The 21019-nt window shown below is 46.9% G+C and overlaps 1 protein-coding gene across 2 annotated transcripts in view; it reads left to right on the top strand.

Annotated features, from left to right (window-relative positions):
• PRCP (prolylcarboxypeptidase) overlaps positions 1-21019 on the top strand; it is a 67164-nt gene that overhangs the window by 466 nt on the left and 45679 nt on the right. The gene's annotated exons all lie outside the window — the stretch shown is intronic.

The following is a 21019-nucleotide window of genomic DNA, read 5'->3' as shown; positions in this document are numbered from 1 at the left end:
TGGGGGGGGTCCCATCCGCTGGGCCCCCCCCAGGCCCCTCCCCAGCGTGAGTGTCCGGGGGGGGGGTCCCATCCGCTGGGCCCCCCCCAGGCCCCTCCCCAGCGTGAGTGTCCGGGGGGGGTCCCATCCGCTGGGCCCCCCCCAGGCCCCTCCCCAGCGTGAGTGTCTGGGGGGGGGTCCCATCCGCTGGGCCCCCCCCAGGCCCCTCCCCAGCGTGAGTGTCTGGGGGGGGGTCCCATCCGCTGGGCCCCCCCCAGGCCCCTCCCCAGTGTGAGTGTCTGGGGGGGGTCCCATCCGCTGGGCCCCCCCCAGGCCCCTCCCCAGCGTGAGTGTCCGGGGGGGGTCCCATCCGCTGGGCCCCCCCCAGGCCCCTCCCCAGCGTGAGTGTCCGGGGGGGGTCCCATCCGCTGGGCCCCCCCCAGGCCCCTCCCCAGCGTGAGTGTCCGGGGGGGGGTCCCATCCGCTGGGCCCCCCCCAGGCCCCTCCCCAGCGTGAGTGTCCGGGGGGGGGTCCCATCCGCTGGGCCCCCCCCAGGCCCCTCCCCAGCGTGAGTGTCCGGGGGGGGGTCCCATCCGCTGGGCCCCCCCCAGGCCCCTCCCCAGCGTGAGTGTCCGGGGGGGGGGTCCCATCCGCTGGGCCCCCCCCAGGCCCCTCCCCAGCGTGAGTGTCCGGGGGGGGGGTCCCATCCGCTGGGCCCCCCCCAGGCCCCTCCCCAGCGTGAGTGTCCGGGGGGGGGTCCCATCCGCTGGGCCCCCCCCAGGCCCCTCCCCAGCGTGAGTGTCCGGGGGGGGGTCCCATCCGCTGGGCCCCCCCCAGGCCCCTCCCCAGCGTGAGTGTCCGGGGGGGGGTCCCATCCGCTGGGCCCCCCCCAGGCCCCTCCCCAGCGTGAGTGTCCGGGGGGGGGGTCCCATCCGCTGGGCCCCCCCCAGGCCCCTCCCCAGAGTGAGTGTCCGGGGGGGGGTCCCATCCGCTGGGCCCCCCCCAGGCCCCTCCCCAGAGTGAGTGTCCGGGGGGGGGTCCCATCCGCTGGGCCCCCCCCAGGCCCCTCCCCAGCGTGAGTGTCCGGGGGGGGGTCCCATCCGCTGGGCCCCCCCCAGGCCCCTCCCCAGCGTGAGTGTCCGGGGGGGGGTCCCATCCGCTGGGCCCCCCCCAGGCCCCTCCCCAGCGTGAGTGTCCGGGGGGGGGTCCCATCCGCTGGGCCCCCCCCAGGCCCCTCCCCAGCGTGAGTGTCCGGGGGGGGGTCCCATCCGCTGGGCCCCCCCCCAGGCCCCTCCCCAGCGTGAGTGTCCGGGGGGGGGTCCCATCCGCTGGGCCCCCCCCAGGCCCCTCCCCAGCGTGAGTGTCCGGGGGGGGGTCCCATCCGCTGGGCCCCCCCCAGGCCCCTCCCCAGCGTGAGTGTCCGGGGGGGGGTCCCATCCGCTGGGCCCCCCCCAGGCCCCTCCCCAGCGTGAGTGTCCGGGGGGGGGGTCCCATCCGCTGGGCCCCCCCCAGGCCCCTCCCCAGCGTGAGTGTCCGGGGGGGGGGGTCCCATCCGCTGGGCCCCCCCCAGGCCCCTCCCCAGCGTGAGTGTCCGGGGGGGGGGGTCCCATCCGCTGGGCCCCCCCCAGGCCCCTCCCCAGCGTGAGTGTCCGGGGGGGGGTCCCATCCCCTGGGCCCCCCCCCAGGCCCCTCCCCAGCGTGAGTGTCCGGGGGGGGGTCCCATCCCCTGGGCCCCCCCCCAGGCCCCTCCCCAGCGTGAGTGTCCGGGGGGGGGTCCCATCCCCTGGGCCCCCCCCCGGCCCCTCCCCAGCGTGAGTGTCTGGGGGGGGTCCCATCCGCTGGGCCCCCCCCAGGCCCCTCCCCAGCGTGAGTGTCTGGGGGGGGTCCCATCCGCTGGGCCCCCCCCAGGCCCCTCCCCAGCGTGAGTGTCTGGGGGGGGTCCCATCCGCTGGGCCCCCCCCAGGCCCCTCCCCAGCGTGAGTGTCTGGGGGGGGTCCCATCCCCTGGGCCCCTCCCCAGCGTGAGTGTCTGGGGGGGGTGTCCCCTCTGCTGGGCCCAGCCCCTCTGGCCTCTCCCGTAGGCCCCTCCCCAGCATGAGTGTCTGGTGCTGGGGAGCTTCCTACTGAGCAACCCCCTTCCCAGCATGAGGGGTGTCTGTGGGGCCAACTTGGACTCCCTTCCCCAACATCTTCTCTGGGGTGCGGCATAGCTCTGGGGGCTTACCTGCATCCCATAGGTGCTTCTCTGGTGTGTCTGTGGGGCCCCCAACTGCTGCCTGGGTAGGGCCCCTCTTTCTGTTGATAAGCACCCACTCCCTGGCACGAGGGTCTGATGTTGTCTGCCCCTTCCTCATGGTGTGTCTGTTAAGGGTCTTCTCTCTTATGCTTCTGAGGCTGTCTAAAACTTGGGCCAAGGGAGACCTCAGGCAGTTGTGAAAGAACCTTTGAGAGTATCTCTACACTACAGTTAGACACCTGCAGCTGGCCTATGCCAGCTGACTCAGCCTCACAGGGCTGGGGCTCAGGGGCAGTTTGATTGCCCTGTAGCTGTGCCTGAACATCTGCACTGCAATTAAACAGCCCTTTAGCCCAAGTTCTGTGAGCTCCAGTCAGCTAGCATGGACCTGCCACAGATTTTTAATTGCAGTGTAGACATACCCTAAATGTCTTGTTGAAATATCAGGCTATCAGGAAGGGTTCCTTCCACACTCTGAACTCTAGGGTACAGATGTGGGGACCCGCATGAAAGACCCCCGAAGCTTATTTGTACCAGCTTAGGTTAAAATTTCCCCAAGGCACAAAGTCTTTGCCCTTGGATTAGGTAAACGCTACCACTACCAAGTGATTTAACAAACGATCAGGGAAAGGACGACTTGGAGTTCCTATTTCCCCAGCATATCACCTCAAGCCCTTACACCCCCTTTCCTGGGGTGGCTTGAGAATAAACAAGATGAGCACAGACCAGCCTTGGATTTTTAAGACCCCCAAGAACCCAATCAGATTCTTAAAAAACAGAACTTTATTAGAAGAACAAAAAAAGATAAGAGAACAACTCTGTAAGATCAGAGTGGAAGAATCTTACAGGCAGTCAGATTCAAAACATAGAGAATCCCTCTAGGCAAAAACTTAAATTACAAAAAGACACAAACAGGAATACACATTTCCTCCAGCATAGTGAATTTCACAAGCCAAAACAAAGAAAACCTAATGCATTTTCTTGCTAGATTACTTACTAACTTTACAGGAGTTCGAGGGCTTGCATCCTTGATCTGTTCCCAGCAAAGGTATCACACAGACAGACACAAGCCTTTCCCCCACTTCAGATTTGAAAGTATCTTGTCATCTTCTCATTGGTCATTTTGGGTCAGGTGCCAGCCAGGTTACTTGAGCTTCTTAACCCTTTACAGGTAAAAGGACTTTGCCTCTGGCCATGAGGGATTTTATAGCACTGTATACAGAAAGGAGGTTATCCTTCCCTTTTTATTTATGACACAGCCCGAATAGCTGTACTTAGTGGAAGCTCCTTGAGGCAGGGACCATCTTTTTGTTCTGTATTTGTGAAGTTCCTCGTGTGGTGGGACACTGGTCTCTGACTAGTGCTGCTAGATGCTGAGGTAATACAAACAATAAAATAATAATAGTCGTGCATAAACCAGTGTGAGATCTTACCAGAGCTTTAAAAGAAATCCCATGTGGAGGCGTCTGCTTAGAATTTAGGGGCATGACTGTATCTGGCTATTTAGGGGATTTTTTTTTCCCTTTAAACTTCAGAACAGGAAATCATCAGTCCCAAACTACTGGCCTGTGGGATCCTGCAGTCTTGTTGCAAATGGAAAGAATTGCTTATAAAATGCTGGATAATGCTATTCAGTGGAACTTGTTCTAATTTCCTAGCATTGCGCAAATGGACATAAAGTGTCTGAATGATAATCCTATTTGAGCACAGACTCTTTCCCTTTCCATGTATAAAGCATTATCTCTGAATGCTTAATATCTAAAACTTATAAAAATTTGGAAAAACATTTCATTTCTGATGAATAGTTTAATATTACCTTTCAGTTAAGAGTAATGTTGCCCAGCCAGTAGACTTGCTGGGTAAGACAAAGTTGCTATAAATGGCCCTGTTTTTTCCTCTTGATCATTCAAAGGATGGTGATTGGCAATGAATTAGTCATGTCCCCTGTAAAGTCTCCTGGGTTGCTGCATAATTTTATTGTCACCCTTCTATGTGACTGTGAGACTGCTGTACAAGAGTGAAACAGTGCAGTGATGCTAATACGGTGTTTAGGGATTGGAAAACTTTACACACCTATTAGCAAGGGGAGGCCAATAGGCAAAATAAGGCCACTAATGAAGTCCGGGGCAATGCTCTGTGGAGGTGTCTAGTCCACTTTCTCTCTCAGCTATTGAGATTCTTGCCAAACTCTTGTGCTTGAACTATGCCCAATCATATTGACCTCTGGGTAGTAGCTATTGTGATACAGTTGAAATCACTTGACTCACATGGACTGCTGGAAGGGAAAGGATCTCTCTCTCCCTCCCTTTTGACACCAGTGTCCTAATCCCATAGGAGGTAGGAAGTTAAATTGGGTAGGAAGTCCACAGGATGGTCAGACAGCATGCCCTCCCCACCCCATGTATAAGCACATGACCTTACTGGGATGCTAGCACTGGACTGGAGTCCTCTCTCTCATGTTAGAGACAAAGGAGGGGAACGGGTTTAGTAAGGATTCCATGAAGTAGTACTGCTTTCCTATGGATCATAATCCAGTAGTCCCTGGGGACTCTCCTTTTCCAACTATCTGCCCACATAAGGGGGCACTTCCCACCCTTCAAAAAGACTCTCCTTACAGCCTCTTCCAATCACATACGTGCAATTTTTTTTTAATCTGGAAGTGGAATTCCAACTTTCTGCCTGGTAACTAAAAGTCCCACAGCTCTAACCCTTAACAACACAGAATCATAGAATCATAGAATATCAGGGTTGGAAGGGACCCCAGAAGGTCATCTAGTCCAACCCCCTGCTCAAAGCAGGACCAATTCCCAGTTAAATCATCCCAGCCAGGGCTTTGTCAAGCCTGACCTTAAAAACCTCTAAGGAAGGAGATTCTAGCACCTCCCTAGGTAACGCATTCCAGTGTTTCACCACCCTCTTAGTGAAAAAGTTTTTCCTAATATCCAATCTAAACCTCCCCCACTGCAACTTGAGACCATTACTCCTCGTTCTGTCATCTGCTACCATTGAGAACAGTCTAGAGCCATCCTCTTTGGAACCCCCTTTCAGGTAGTTGAAAGCAGCTATCAAATCCCCCCTCATTCTTCTCTTCTGCAGGCTAAACAATCCCAGCTCCCTCAGCCTCTCCTCATAACTCATGTGTTCCAGTCCCCTAATCATTTTTGTTGCCCTTCGCTGGACTCTCTCCAATTTATCCACATCCTTCTTGAAGTGTGGGGCCCAAAACTGGACACAGTACTCCAGATGAGGCCTCACCAATGTCGAATAGAGGGGAATGATCACGTCCCTCGATCTGCTCGCTATGCCCCTACTTATACATCCCAAAATGCCATTGGCCTTCTTGGCAACAAGGGCACACTGCTGACTCATATCCAGCTTCTCGTCCACTGTCACCCCTAGGTCCTTTTCCGCAGAACTGCTGCCTAGCCATTCGGTCCCTAGTCTGTAGCTGTGCATTGGGTTCTTCCGTCCTAAGTGCAGGACGCTGCACTTATCCTTATTGAACCTCATCAGATTTCTTTTGGCCCAATCCTCCAATTTGTCTAGGTCTTTCTGTATCCTATCCCTCCCCTCCAGCGTATCTACCACTCCTCCCAGTTTAGTATCATCCGCAAATTTGCTGGGAGTGCAATCCACACCATCCTCCAGATCATTTATGAAGATATTGAACAAAACCGGCCCCAGGACCGACCCTTGGGGTACTCCACTTGATACCGGCTGCCAACTAGACATGGAGCCATTGATCACTACCTGTTGCTTTGCTAACCCTCCAATAGGCTTAATCATATGGAGGAACAGACTGATTCTTTTGCTAGTGTAGCAATAAGGGCAAACAGGGATGTGGTGCATCATTCATTACCATGATACTAGTGTTGAGTGCTGGTGCCCAACTAACTGAGATGAATACACAGGAATCTCATGATACTGGTGCTGAGCATGAGTATCGTTGTGTTGCAATGAATATAAGTTCTACTTTTTCTTCTTGCACCTTCATGCATCAGCTACAAATTTCATTTCCTTCTAGGTCTTGATACTTAGTTATGATGAAAAACATTAGAAACTTCATTGTACGCAGTGTTGTGGCTGTGTCGGTCCCAGGATATTAGAGAGACAGGTGAGGTAATATTTACTGGACCAACTTCTACTGGTGAGAGAGAAAAGCTTTCATGCTTACACAGACCTCTCTTTTTTAAGCCTCTCATACTACACCAGTGTCCTGATCCCGTAGGAAGATAAACTGGGGAGGAAATCCAGGCAGCATGCCTTTCCTAGCCAATGCTAAAGAGCAAAAGTTGGTCTGATAAAAGATATTACCTCACCCACCTTCACATTAGAAACTTCAGGCAATTAAAGCTTTAGGTGGTATGTGCTCTGATGGTTGGAATAGGAAGTACTAGGAGCCAGGAATCCTGGATTCTGTTCCCTGTTCTGCTACTGACCCTGGCTATGTCTACACTAGCGCTTATGTTGGAGTAACTTATGTCGCTTGGAGAGAGAAGGTGGGTTATTCGCACTCCTGAGCAACATAAACTGTAGTATAGGTAAAGCCTAAGTTTGTCTACACTACCATGTTAGTCGGTAAAACTTTTGTTGGTCAGGGGTGTGAAAAAAAGGGAAACTCTTTCCTGCCAACACAGCTACTGCCACTCATTAGGGGTGGGTTAATTATGCAGGCAGGAGAGCAGCTATGTGGGAGACCTTACAGCAGTACAGATGCAGTGGTACAGCTTTGCTGCTGTAAGGTCTGTAGTGTAGACATAACCATGGTTCCGTGGGTGAACCACAGGTTCGGGGAGACTAGTCCCTGCCGCTGCCCACCCCTTCTGCTTGAGGCCCCAAGCCCAAATTTCACCCCCTGCAGCCACCAGCTCCCCTGCAGCCCCAGAGCACCAGGTGGGGTGTGCCCCCCCCAACCTGAGAGCACCAGGTGCGTGGCTCCCCCCAGGTGTGTGTGCGGCCCGCCCTCCCCCCGCCCCAGAGCATTGGGCTGTGCAGCCCCGGTGCCAGGGACCCCTCAGCACTGGGCAGCCCCAGCTACTCTATCCCCAGGCCCAGCAGGCTTCCCTTGCTGTAAGAGTTGCAGCCTCCCTGGGTTGGGGCCAACTAGCTGCAGGGGAGGGACCTCTGGACTGAGTGTGGGTGGGGCCACGTTAGTCTCCTTTCCCCACACACAAGTCCCCCCTCAACTGTTCCCCCCCCTTTCCTTTCCTCCCTAAGACTGGAGGGGTGTTAATGGGCCACTTCGCCTTGAATGGTCCTTTAAATATGTGTTAAGTATATATCTAAACAATCTGTTCATCTTGTATTTATCAATGACACTCTGAGACCTTGTCTACCTAGAACTTACTTCAGTATACCTTATGTCGCTCAGGGGTGTAAATAATCCATATTCCTGAACAACATAAATTACTCCTACCTAAGCGCCAGTGTAGACAACGCTGTATTGGTTGGAGAGCTTCTCTTGCTGACGTACCTACCGCCTCTTGTGGGAGGTGGAGTAATTAAGCCGACAGGAGAGCTCTCTCCTGTCGGCTTAGAGCATCCTCACCTGAAGCGCTACAGCAGTGCAGCTGTAGTTTCCCAGACCTGAAGAAGAGCTATGTGTAAGCTCAAAAGCTTGTCTCTTTCTTGGACAGAAGTTGGTCCAGTAAAAGATATTACCTCACCCACCTTGTCTCTAATATCCTGGGACCAACCCGACTGTAACAATACTGCATACAAATGGGGATAACAGTGTTTCACAACGTTATAGGACATCAGAGAATTATGTTTCTGTTCCCTATTTATTTTAGCTTCTCAGCAACAAAGATCCTATTTTGATTCAAATGGTCTCTAACACAGGATTGAGAGAAGAAAAACATGTTCGGCATAATGACTTCTAGAATGTTATATAAAAATAGAGAACTAAATTTGTGCATACCGCAACAAACATTATAGTGTAAATCACAAAGCAGGCTTTCATTTTTAACTCATTTCTATATATTCACCACTTCCAAAAATTCTCTTTGGGGCTGAAACTTTCTATACTAGATCTCTGTCCAAAGAGGTACTTTAAAAAGTTTGAGCAGAATCCTTTCAACAGGGGGTAAATTCCACTGCCAGAGAACAAACTTGATACTTTAAGCTTTAAAGAATATTTAATGGCATGTTGCAAATGGATAACTTCAGAAGAATTACCTCGAAAAGTCTGAACTTTTCATACTGTAAGTTCTAACTAATCTCTTAGGTAATTTTTTTTTTTGCTGGGTGTGGGGTGTGCAGGGGAGAAGATTACAGTATTAAATAAAAAGTTGCAAATGACTGTAGGGGAAAATCACTTTTGCACAGAACAGTATTTCTGTGTTTAAACTGAGTTTGACTGTGAAGCATATAAACAGTTTATAGCACTGTTTGAAGCAGGATTTGTATCAAAGCTTCACTGCTGAGATTCAACTATTGCTGAATATGCTCTTTGTGCAACTGGGGAAGTACATAGTAGAATGATAAAGTTTAACATTAACTTCCTCTTTACCCATTTTTTCTTACTTAAAATGAGATTAAATGCAAAAAGCTTATGTTGATGGAGGCTGAAGTCCAGAATGTTGAGAAACAAATCAAGTAATGCAGAAGTTAATGTTGCTATGAGACCTTTAACTTGCTACTTTGCTTGTACAGTATGGTGCATATCCGTGGCTGTCAATCTTATTTGTTGAAAACCAATTTTGGAATGGACTGGTGCAATGATGGCCATGTCCTGACACAGGTCTCTTTTTTTGCTACCTATTATTTCTCCTTACTGACCTTTTTCCCATCTTGTCTTTTATTTATTTTCTTATTCACTTTTGCTCTCATACATATTTCTTTCTGACTTCTGAGACTGATTCACACAGAATTTTGTATCAGTTTAACTATTTGGGTTAGGTATGTGACTTTTCTAGTGTAATAGTTAGAGGTGTGGGGGTGGTGTACCACTTTGTGTGCACACATTTATACCAATATGAAGGTGCTTGATAGCTTAATTCCCTTCCATTACAAGAATAAGCAATATCAGCATAAGCACTCTTATACTGGTATACTTGCATCCACTAGGGGAGATGTACTGCTTTAACTATATGGGTATAATTAATGCAATACAATTTGTGTGTAGACAAGAACTTACCCTCTTTTCTTTGGTAGTTTTGATCCCATTCTCCTACTCACTAGAAGGCTACATATTGGGAGTGTTCACTGATGCTGTCTGAAGCCGAGCTGAGTGTAATGGAGAAGGGAAGATGGGGATGACAATCTGCAGCTTGCACCCACATTTGCTTGAGCTATTTTTATACAGCCAGCTATGTCAGAGGTCGCAACGAGAGGCAGGTGTGGGTAGCTCTCAAGGAGCCACTTACCAGTTTTATATGCAAATTGGCAGCAGTTTTGCCATGTGTCAGGGGCCTGAGGGGTGGAGAATCTGGAATCATGCAGCTTTCCAGACCCACAGTGATCCTCTTCTGCCCCCTAAAACTAGTCTGGCACCTTTCTCCCTCCAGGAATCCCACATCCTAGATTGGAAACAGTGGAATGTGTATTAAAGTACTGTAGCCCTTGCAGGAGACTGTAGCCCGCACAATTGTTATAAGGTAAAGGACTAGGAAAATGACGCAGAAATGCAAGGAGCCCATAGGCCTAGACCTATAAGAATGGCCCTACACTCATGCTAACTGCTTAAGTTAAACAGCCTGTGTAGGAGTAGTTGCTGAAAAGGGTTTGTGATCATGGTGCCTGGATGGGCCATGCTGAGAATGCCAGCTCAGGGCAGACTGCAAGAGATGGGGCATACAATCACCAAGACTGGTGATTTATTCTATAATTAGATTCCCCAGTCCAGTAACAAAACAGCTTCTGTAATACCACACTGGTTAACCAGAAACCAAATACAGTCCCCTTTTAGGCAATCCAGCCTTTGGCTCCCATCTAGACAGCCAACTCTAAGGGCTTGTCTACACTACCCACTGGATTGGTGGGCAGCGATTGATCCAGCGGGGGTTGATGTATCGCGTCTAGTATAGCGCTCTCCCGTTGACTCCAGTACTTCACCAGAACGAGAAGCGCAAGCGGAGTCGACGGGAGAGCGTCAGCTGTCAACTTACCACAGTGAAGACACCACGGTAAGTAGCTTTAAGTACGTCAACTTCAGCTACGCTATTCACATAGCTGAAGTTGCGTATCTTAGATCGACGCCGCGCAGTAGTGTAGACAAGCCCTAATGTAGTGAGGGGTTACTAAAAACCTTATTCACCATAAAAGTGTTAGTTATTCGAAAGGACCGGATGCATTGCCCACCAGGCCAGTGAATATTCCAGATTTCACCCAAATACAGCCAATCCTTATTAACTAAATCTTTTAAGAGATCAATATATGTACAAACCTGTGTAAAATCCTTAGGTCAGTTTCATAGCAGAGATGGTGAGGCTGCTGGTTTGTAAAAGACTTTCTGGAATAGGTTTCAAAGGTTATAGTCCAATAGGCAGTCCAGGTGTAGAATCTGTTCACGTTCTTCCATGAGAATTCCAGGGTAATCCAAGGTAAACCCGGAGACTTCAGTTTTATGGTTTAGACCTTCCCTGTTCAGAGTTTAAGCAGACCTGAGATGGCTGGATTAGGCCCGGGGCTTTCCTTTATAGTTTCCTAGCAAGCTGGCAAGCCTCTTGTCACAGCAGGACCTCTCCGGAGGAAGCAGAGGCCGTGCAGATAGTTGCTTTGAAGCTAATCTTCTATTTCCTAGGCATACACAGATCATGAATGCATCCGATGAAGTGAGCTGTAGCTCACAAAAGCTTATGCTCAAATAAATTTGTTAGTCTCTAAGGTGCCACAAGTACTCCTTTTCTTTTTACAGATAAACTAGTTGCATTCATTCACATAAGGCAGTTTGCCACTACTTCATTGTGGCATAGATAATTAAGTTGAAGATAATATAGATAATATTATTAGTTTCCTGCAGTATCTTACATCTTCGATCTTAAGGTTAACTGAACCATCCGCATGCATAATATAAAGCACTTAAGACATGAAAGGGAATTAGCATCTACAAGCTGATTTCTATTACTACAGATAAATGGGTTAATGATTGCTGGTCTAGTACATTTCTTTGAAATTCACATACAAGTAGATTGTCTTGATCACATTTCAGTGCCTCCTGTTAAGTTATGGGTCATACCCAAGTTGGCTGATCTGTCAGTATCACAGGGTTAGCATAAGTAAACTATTAGTGACCTTAAACCACAGGATGGCATAAGACTTTGTTTTTCTTGTTTTGTAGTAATCACAAGTGCTGAAATTAAGGAAAACTGCAGACAGGTAACAGCAAGAAGGCAGTTTGTACCAGTTTAGGGTGTTTTTGGAGAACATCCGCAGATGTCTACTGCATGTAGTCCTAGTAACCCAATCAATGTATATGCCAATACATTTAAACTAATTAATATACTAACCTATAAGATAAGGACACTCCAACATTATGAGGGTGAGGAATTTAAGATAGGGCATAGGAGGAGCTTCTTATACATATGCGTGAAGAACATCAGACCCTATAAAACATCTGGTTTTAGTACAAATTTAACAACTGAACTGATGATCCAGAATGCTACATATGGCCCGTATGGCTGCGGTGATGTTACTCTGAGAACTTTAACTTTTGCATTTCCTGATGGGTCTGATCGTATAGTACTTAATAACTTTTACAGTTTTTTCAGAAAAAGAGATAATAAGATGTATTGTCAGACTTGTGCTTCTGGGGGATTTGATGCATATGTCTGATAGGCCCTGTTTTCCCCCATCACTCATTCTGATTCCATGTTTCACAGAATTAAGCCTCTGTGCAACAGCTTGTACTGATATAATGCATTATTTAAAACTTAAACTGTTTTCCAGCATTGGTTTGAAAGATCAGGTCCTATAAATTCTATCAAGATCGTAAGACTATTATCTTTAGCAAGGGGTTTATATTTTCAAACGTGTGCATGTAAATTGTGTGACAGTTTTCAAAATGTACTCTTTTTGCATGCAAGCAGCTTCAAGTGCTAATTCGTACAGGCTATAAAATAGACACACAGCCACCCAGTGCGTGTGTAATTGGTAATGCTTTAAAAAACAAATGTTTGTGTGCATAAAAGGGAAGAGTGCATTGAGACACGAAAATTTGGCTTTTTTTCAATGGGAGCAATACAGCTAACTTAGTGCCCAGCTGGATCAGATGCCTTCAGTACCATGGCTTACATTACAGTCAGAAATGCTGCTAAACTTAGAAGAGCTGGAGAAAGAAAGACCTTAAGGTCAGAATTGCAAAAGTAGGGAGGAAAGAAAGAAAAAAGAAAAAGAAGACACAATATTCCTTTGGAAGTAGTTCTTTCTGTCAGTCACAGAAGTTGCCCTGCCTCCAAGAGATGCATCAGGAACTCCCACCCATTCATGCTTAATATGTTCCTTTCCCAGCAATGCACAAGACCTAGCTACAATCTGGATTATTATTCATTATCAAGCCTTCACATTCACTTGGGGAAGTCCATGCATTCTTGTACCACCACCGTGGGTGCTGGGATATGATGGTGCTGAGCATGTCAAATGATTAGATAAAGAAAGCAGTGTCAAAGTGTGACTGGCCGTTTAAGGCTCTTAAGTCTGGTCCGCGCTAGGAAATTTTGTTTTTGCTATGGTTTTATTGGGGAAGAAAGGGGGAGCGGGTTAAGCATGTTTGTTTTCTTTACAATGGTGCCTAGAGGTCCAATATTAGATCAGGGCCCCGTTGAGCCTAGTATTGAAAACTGTCCCTGACCCAAAGAATACAGTATGAGTTGATTTTATTATTAAATTAGAAATTTCTATCTTTGCATGTGCCTGCCCTAGGAAATTTCTACTAAAATTTCCCACTGGTGGAGCTGAAGTGGAGGGAAAATTGTTGTGGGGAGAGAAGCAGGAAAACAGCCATTAAAAGGGTGTGATGCTTAATAGGTGTTGCCTGTAAATTCCACAGTTGAATTGCATATGGCATAGAGAGTAGTGTATGTAGTAATCCTTCAAACTATTTGTTTGAAAGGTAGCTAAAAACATCTTTCACTTCATTTTTGTCATCAAATTCTCACAGTCAGAGATAGAACGCTTCTGTCAGATCCGGACCTTACTACAGTCACTCCTGCCTTTGTGTTGTCCAGACTGGATTATTGCAGTGCTGTTGTCAGTGTGGCTGCATTTGAAGCTCACTTGGAAGTTACAGCTGGTTCAGAATGTGATACTGTATTGGTCACAAAGACAGTATTACACCAATTCCTCGAGAACAGCATTGTTTAATAATTTCTGGGTACAAGGTATGGACTCCATCTATCAAGCCCAATATGGCATGAGTCATGTCTACTTGAGAGACGGTCCCCCTTCCTATGGAGCGCTAAGTCTAACAGTTTCTTGACCTGCCTGTGTACTGTGTTCACAAGAAGGGAGTTTATAATTATGAACAAAAATGCCTTTCGCCCCAACTCTGGAATTCTCAATGCAGTATGATATTTTTGTGTGGATTAGTGTCTGACTTGTTTTTAAACAGAGCTGTATAATGTAACTTGGCACAAATGTAGCACTTTTTATCCATAGGTTTCAAATCACTTTACAATACCTCCTTTTTTGAACTGATAAAACTGAAGCACAAAGGCTAAGCCTGGGTAAAACAATGAATTGATGTAGGGTGTCCTTAAATCACATGCTCTTGAGATTAATACTTTTAATTCCAGTAATTATGGTGCAATATTTAATTGGTACTAGTGATGGCATCTCAGAATAGTAACATGTTGAGAACAAATAAGTTGGATCTCTTCTTCATCACTGACAACATAATACAATAGCTTTTTAATTTTTTTGATGAAAGGAAAAAAAAAACAGTGGTTTTTGAAACCCACTTAGTGCTAATTAAAAGTAGTGTCATTGGTTAAAAAGAAGTGATAATTCATGTCTGTGACAAACACTGTGTTGATTATATGTTTTATTCATCAAATAGTATCGGAGTATTTGGCAACAGCTATGCTGTGATTTCATAATGGGATTTAAACCAGGAGCTATAAGTGAACACAAGCTATAAGCAAAAACAATAGATCTTGTTCAGCAGATAGGCAAGTGCGGAAGTACTTGTTACAGCTTGTCAGTGAATTTTTATTTTTATACACTGTTTATCTATGGGTCACAATGCAGACATCAGCTTTTCAAAGTAAGCAGGAAACACTTAATTTCCTCACAACTTGCACCCGCTTTCTTCAAGGGAGCAGTTAATACAGTAACTACAAAAGGCAGCAATAATCACCACTACCTCTTTGAAAATAAACACTTCCTCTTTCGTGCACCAGCCGTTTTAATCATTAACAAACTATAATAAGCAGAGGGTGAGAATTGTGGATGACAGTGTCTTGATTAAAGAAAGTTTAAAAGGCGAAATAAATGAAACTTCGAAGTAGAAAGAGGCCTTTCATGAACTCCACACACACATTAGATTCTCAGCTGATATAAATCAGAATAATTCTATTGAAGTCATTCTGATTTACACCACTTGAGGATCTGGCCCTCTTTTTAATGGGTCAAACCAAAACTGTAAATTCCTCTGATGGTAGGGGTTCAGAGCCTGCTAGCAGTTCAAAGTGGTATTTAATGTCAACATGTTCTGCATTGAATTCATTCTCCAGCTGAGAAAGATCAAGACCATATAACTGCCTGAGAGCACGTCTGTGATGAGACATCATTGTTGTAAATGTAGATGATGTGTAGCACATCCCAAATTGGCAAGAGGTTAGGGACCACATGACTGTCTTTGAGTCTGTTTCAAAACCTGAAGGAATACAAAATGAAAAGAGAGAGATGGAATATAATTGAAACAGTGTTTGTTCTGCTTGATAACTTTTCTTCCCCACTAGCGTCCCTTGGTCTCCCTGTTTAGCTGATCCCCTCTCAACAAAACCCCACCCAAAAAATTAAATCAAACAAAGGGTGAAAACATGGTGGCACTAACAGGATGTTTGCAAAACCTTCTTTGTTATATCCCTTTCTCCTTAATCTTTTGTCTGTTTTATCTGTTTAAATTGTAAACTCTCCAGGGCAGAGATTGTCTCATTCTGTTTGTGTAATGCCTCGCGGAGTTAGGCCCCTGATCCCAACTGGCCCTTCAGTTATACCGTGATATAAATAATAAAAATTGACTCTAAGCCTGTTAGTAGCCCGGACAAAAATTATCTTAGTTATGCAGGAATTCAATTTTAGTCACTTGGAATACCTATGTTAGTCTGCTCTTCTCTGCAGTTTTACAGAAATTAACTCTTGCTTCTGAAACTTTGACCTGTACATTTTACATAATCAGCTGCCCTTAACCAGGCACTAAATTACTAGATTCTGCAAACACTGCTCTACCTGTTGATTAACGCCACTCCCAGACTACAGGTGTGCAATAATCTTTGTCTCATCACAACATGAATTTAATCCCAAAATTAAAATGGGACCACTTTGGAATTTATTGCTGATTTTCAGATAAAAGAGTAGGGTAGCTTTTTAGGACATTGTGATGGGTTCCTTCCAGGGTGCTGGTTGAAACTGTGGTACCATTGAGCCCCCCGATCCACCAGCCTGGGCTCTCACTCACCCTGTAATACTTTGACAAGCTGCAGACACGCTCCAGGTCTCTCACTTTCACCAGCACAAGGGTAGGGACACACCCAGCTGTAGTAACATGCAGACAGGCTTTCTGACCAGCCCCTGCATGGGAAGGCTATACAGCTAGGGCACTTATCAGCTTCTCAGAGGCACACCCCTTCTGGAGGGTTAACCCAAAATTATACCGTCTTGAGCTGCACCGGGAACTGTACAGCATAAGCTCATAAAATTCTTGCCCTCCCTCAATGTGGAAAGGAATATACACAGCTTTGTGCCCCAAGTTACACACTGGTTTTAGACCAAACAAAAACACACTGGTTTTAGACAAAACAAAAACAAGTTTATTAACTACAAAAGATAGATTTTAAGTGATTATAAGGATAGCAAACAGATGAAAGCAGATTACCTTGCAAATAAACAAAAATGTAATCTAAGCTTAATATACTCAAGAGATTGGATATGAGTAGCAAATTCTCACCCTAAATGATGATTTAAGCAGGTTGCAGAGATTCTTAAGCTGCAAGCAAGTGCAGTTTGCCCTTTAAAACCCCAGGAATTCCTTTTATAGGCTAGAAATCCCTCTAGCCTGGGTTCAGCCCTTCTTTCCCAGTCCAGTCCTTGTTCCTCAGGTGTCTCCAGGAGCCTCTTTGGGTGGGGAGTCAGTGAAGAACCATGATGATGTCAGCCCCTTCCTTAAAATAGCTTTTGCACATGGCGGGAACCCTTCGTCTCTAAACTTGGTTCCCACAGCTGGTCAGTGGAAGAACTTTGGTATTCCAAGATGGAGTCCAGTATCAGGTGACTTGGTCACATGCCCCTGTAGGGTCACAGCAGCCATGACTCAGAGGCTGTTTGTTGCATCCTCAGGAAGGCTCCCCTGTGGGAGATTAGCTTCTTCTAAGACCTATTGTTCTCCCTAATGGCCCTTCCCAACCAGCCATCTAGACTGATTGCATCGTGCCAAGTGGGCATTCCCCAGGTGTAAACACATTTGTAATAGATGCATAGACAATATTCCTAACTTCAGATACCAAAATGATACATGAATACAAAAAGGATAATCCTATTCAGTGAATCATAACCTTTTCAATGATATCTTACATGACCTATCCTGCCTAAAATACATCATAGTTATGCTATAATCATATGATAATATTACTATGAAGAATATGGGGCGTAATGCCACAGACATAACTTTTTTTTTTTGAATACCAAGACCAAAGATGATCCTAAGGAGTTTAAAAGTATAAGTTCTATTAAGGTTTTATCATATTTCAGAATGTTAATTTTGCAAAACAACAACAACAAAGAGTTGGCATTTATGGGAAAAATACGGTTAACATGAAAATTTTTTTTTCTCTTTTAAATTACTCCATGGAGGCAGCCATGTTCCCAGAAGTTCGGACAGTTTAGGCGAGGGAGAAATTCATTCTGTATAGAAATCATTGGGGAAAACAGACTGCCTGAATACCTGCTGCTTACATGTGAATACCAGTGCAGATCTTGTGGGGCCTTTGTTTTTCATTTTAAAATGAAAGCCTCCAGCTGTCTTGTCTTAATCTCTGGGAAAAAGTATTTCCACTCTGCATTTTGCTTCTGGCATTTCCAACTACAGGGGACCAAGTCTACTACTGCCCCAAATGTTCCAACTCTCTCTACCATGTTGAGCAGCTGTTGTCTCCTTTACGACATTCACGTAGCAATGTAGAGCCATGCTGCAGCACTGCCAGAGTGCCAGCTGGTGATTTTTAATATTGTGTGACTGTATGACTAATTGCTTGCTTGTTGAATTTTAGCTGACTTGCCCAGTGGTTCATAGTCAAGCTGGAAGGGCATATTGAGAGGGGGTCCCGCAGGTATTGGTCATGGGTCCGGTTCTGTTCAATGTCTTCATCAATGATTTAGATTATGCCATAGAGAGTACAGTTATAAAGTTAGTGGATGATACCGAGCTGAGAGGGGTTGCAAGTGCTTTGGAGGATAGGATTAGAATTCAAAATGATCTCGACAAACTGGAGAAATGGTCTGAAGTAAGTAGGTTGAAATTGACCTCTTGAGGTCCCGCCTACTCCTACACGTTTACGATTCTGAAAGTTTAGGTTTCTAGACAGAACCAGCAACTGTTTTATAAGTGATGTACGTGTTACTTGTAAAATCCTCCCTAAAGAAACTGGGATTCTGGACCTAAAAGTTGGGTTGTGGAAAACCCAATGCTGGAGGTCTTTAAGAACATATTAGTCAAACACCTTTCAGGGATGGTCTATGCTTAATCTTGCCTCAGCACAAAGGGGTGGGCTTGATGACCTTCAGAGTTCCCTTCCAGGTTTATATTTTTATGATTACACAGTACCTGTTCTGGGATTATACAATAAAAGCTTCCTCATGATGCAAAGTGGTTAACTTAATGGATATATGGGAATCTGCCATTTAAAATTCTGGCTATTCAGGTTTTGTAGGATTGACAGCATTGCATTGTGTGTTCATAATGTATGGCCCAGTCACTTACGAAACAATCCAGCTGAAAGGAAGTGTTTTGCTACCCTAAGCCTATGTTTGTTTTTGGACCTATGTGTGTTATTCCTAACTTGTAAAATTCTAGCAAAGCCTGGAAGTAATAATGTATTATGCAATATATTTTCACCATGTCCTATTCAAAAAGATGCATTTAGGGAGACTATTTCTCTTTCCTGGTTTGTTTTGAAATAGAGACTATGTAGTGTGTATTACTATCTAATGCTGTTATTTAACAGTGCTTCCAACTGCCTCCCAAAACAAACAACGCATCCCTGTACCAAGATTAGAGCTTTTATCAAATGTCACATCAAGGGTGAGGGGAGGGGTACCAGTTCACTTTCCTCATTCAAATCCATCCTTAAGACTCTCGTCTTCTGTGACTCCCACAACAGGAGTGTATCATCCCTAATATTAGCTACTTAGAAAAATACTTGTGATAGGTTGTGTCTCCATCTTGATTGTTCAATCGTCACATCAGTTATCCCAGCTGTTTTGTCCTGTCTAATATCAGATTAACTGTTTGGGGTAGGGATTGGACTTTTTCCCCACCTGTTGCCAAGTGCCTAGCACATCTCTAAGGCCATGTCTACGCTACCCGCTGGATCGGCGGGTAGTGATCGACCTATTGGGAATCGATTTATCGTGTCTAGTGTAGACACGATAAATCGATCCCCAATCGCTCTGCAGTCAACTCTGGAATTCCACCACGGCGAGAGGCAGAAGCGGAGTTGATGGGGGAGCGGCGGCCGTCGATCCCGCGCCACGAGGACACGAAGTAAGTGATTCTAAGTCGATCTAAGATATGTCGACTTCAGCTACGCTATTCTCGTAGCTGAAGTTGCGTATCTTAGATCGATATCCCCCCCCCCCCCCAGTGTAGACCAGGCCTTTGTGATGCAAAATAATGCACCTTGATTAATCCAGCTGGACGCAGATAGGTTTTTTTCTCATCATAAAAATACTTCTCTCTGGGGCCATATTATTTATTGTATTTCAGACAGAATGTCCTAATTTAAAGTGTCACTGATGTGAATAGAAAGGAACATAAAGGCCATGCAGGGTCAGACCAAAGGTCCACCTAGTCCAGTATCCTGTCTTCTGACAGTAGCCAATGCCAGATGCCCCAGAGGGAGTGAACAGAGCTGGTAATCAAGTGATCCATCCTCTGTTGCCCATTCCCAGTTTCTGACAAACAGAGGCGAGGGACACCATCCCTGCCCATCCTGGCAAATAGCCATTGATGGACTTACCCTCCATGAGTTTATCTAGTTCTTTTTTGAACCCTGTTATAGTCTTGGTGTGACATTCCCCTGGTGTTATCTGGACCAGTGATCTGCTCGGTCACTCCAATCCTCGAATCTGGGAGCCAGCCTTGCCCTGCTCTGCTGTGAGAACCCCCACTCCTGGGCTGTTCACGCACAACCTCTGGCATGTAAACTGCTTGGATTCTGCAACTGAATGACACTAGCCAATATCTCCAGTCCCAGACGCAACCCAAGGAACCTCCATCTTTCAGTGTCCAGTTATGCCCGCTGGACATTGCAAGCTTATGTGAGTTCGTCAGTTTAACAAAGAAATTGATATGTAGGCTTGTTATCCCAAGGGGAGTCTCTGACACACTTCAAAGCAAATGCACTGCTTAAGGTAGAATAAACAAACCAAGATTTTAAGTGATAAGTCAAAGTACAAGTCAGATTTGGTCAAATGAAATAAAAGCAAAACACTTTCTAAGATCTTTCAGTGCCCTTACAAACTTAGATGCTTCTCGTCACAGGCTGGCTGGTTGCTCTTCATGCAGGCTCTCCCCTTTGATCAACGCTTCAGTTGCTTGTTGGTGATGTCTGTAGATGGAGGTGGAAGAGAGAGGAGGAGCATGGCAAATGTCTCTCCCTTTTATCATGTTCTTTCTTCCCTCTTGTCCTTGCCCCTTCCCCTTCAGAGTGACGTGAGCATTACCTCATTGCAGTCCCAAACTGGGTAAGGGGGGTGACTCACTGGAAAATCCAACAGATCTTTTGTTACTGCCTGGGCCAGTGTCCTTTGTTCCTGTGAGGCTGGGCTGGGTTTGTCCCATACATGCCCTGATGAAGTGTGAACTGCCCCTGTGCTCTTGGACAGTTTTTGCCTGGGCCTGTTTTAAGCCATGAGGACACATTTTCAGCCTCATAACTATATACATGAAATTACAATGTATAATGGGGAGGGCAAACTGCAGCCTGTGGGCCAGATCTGGCCCGTCAGGGCTTTCAGTCTGGCCCACGGGATTGCCAGCCCCATGGCACAGTGAGGCTAAGGCAGGCTTCCTGCCTGCCCTGGCCCCGCACCACTCCCGGAAGCTGCCGGCACCACGTCCCTGTGGGAGGGGGGACAGAGGGCTCCATGCGCTGCCCTCACCTGCAGGCACCACTCCCCGCGGCTCCCATTGGCCAGGAACGGGGAACCATGGCCAATAGGAGCTTTGGGGGTGGTATCCACAGGTGAGGGCAGCGCGTGGGAGAGCTGCCTGCGCCACCCCACCCCCAAGAGCCACTGCTGGACACGCTGGCCACTTCCGGGAGTGGCGCGGGGCTAAGGTAGGCAGGGAGGCTGCGCACTGCTGCCACCCCAGAGCTGCTCGAGGTAAGTGGGGCCAGGCTGGATCCCACACCCTGAACCCCTCCTG

This window comes from Caretta caretta, chromosome 1, assembly GCF_965140235.1.
Source record: "Caretta caretta isolate rCarCar2 chromosome 1, rCarCar1.hap1, whole genome shotgun sequence".
Taxonomy (NCBI): Eukaryota; Metazoa; Chordata; order Testudines; family Cheloniidae; genus Caretta; species Caretta caretta.
Note: the sequence above shows the minus strand (reverse complement) of the source record. Positions and strands in the feature narration are given on the sequence as shown.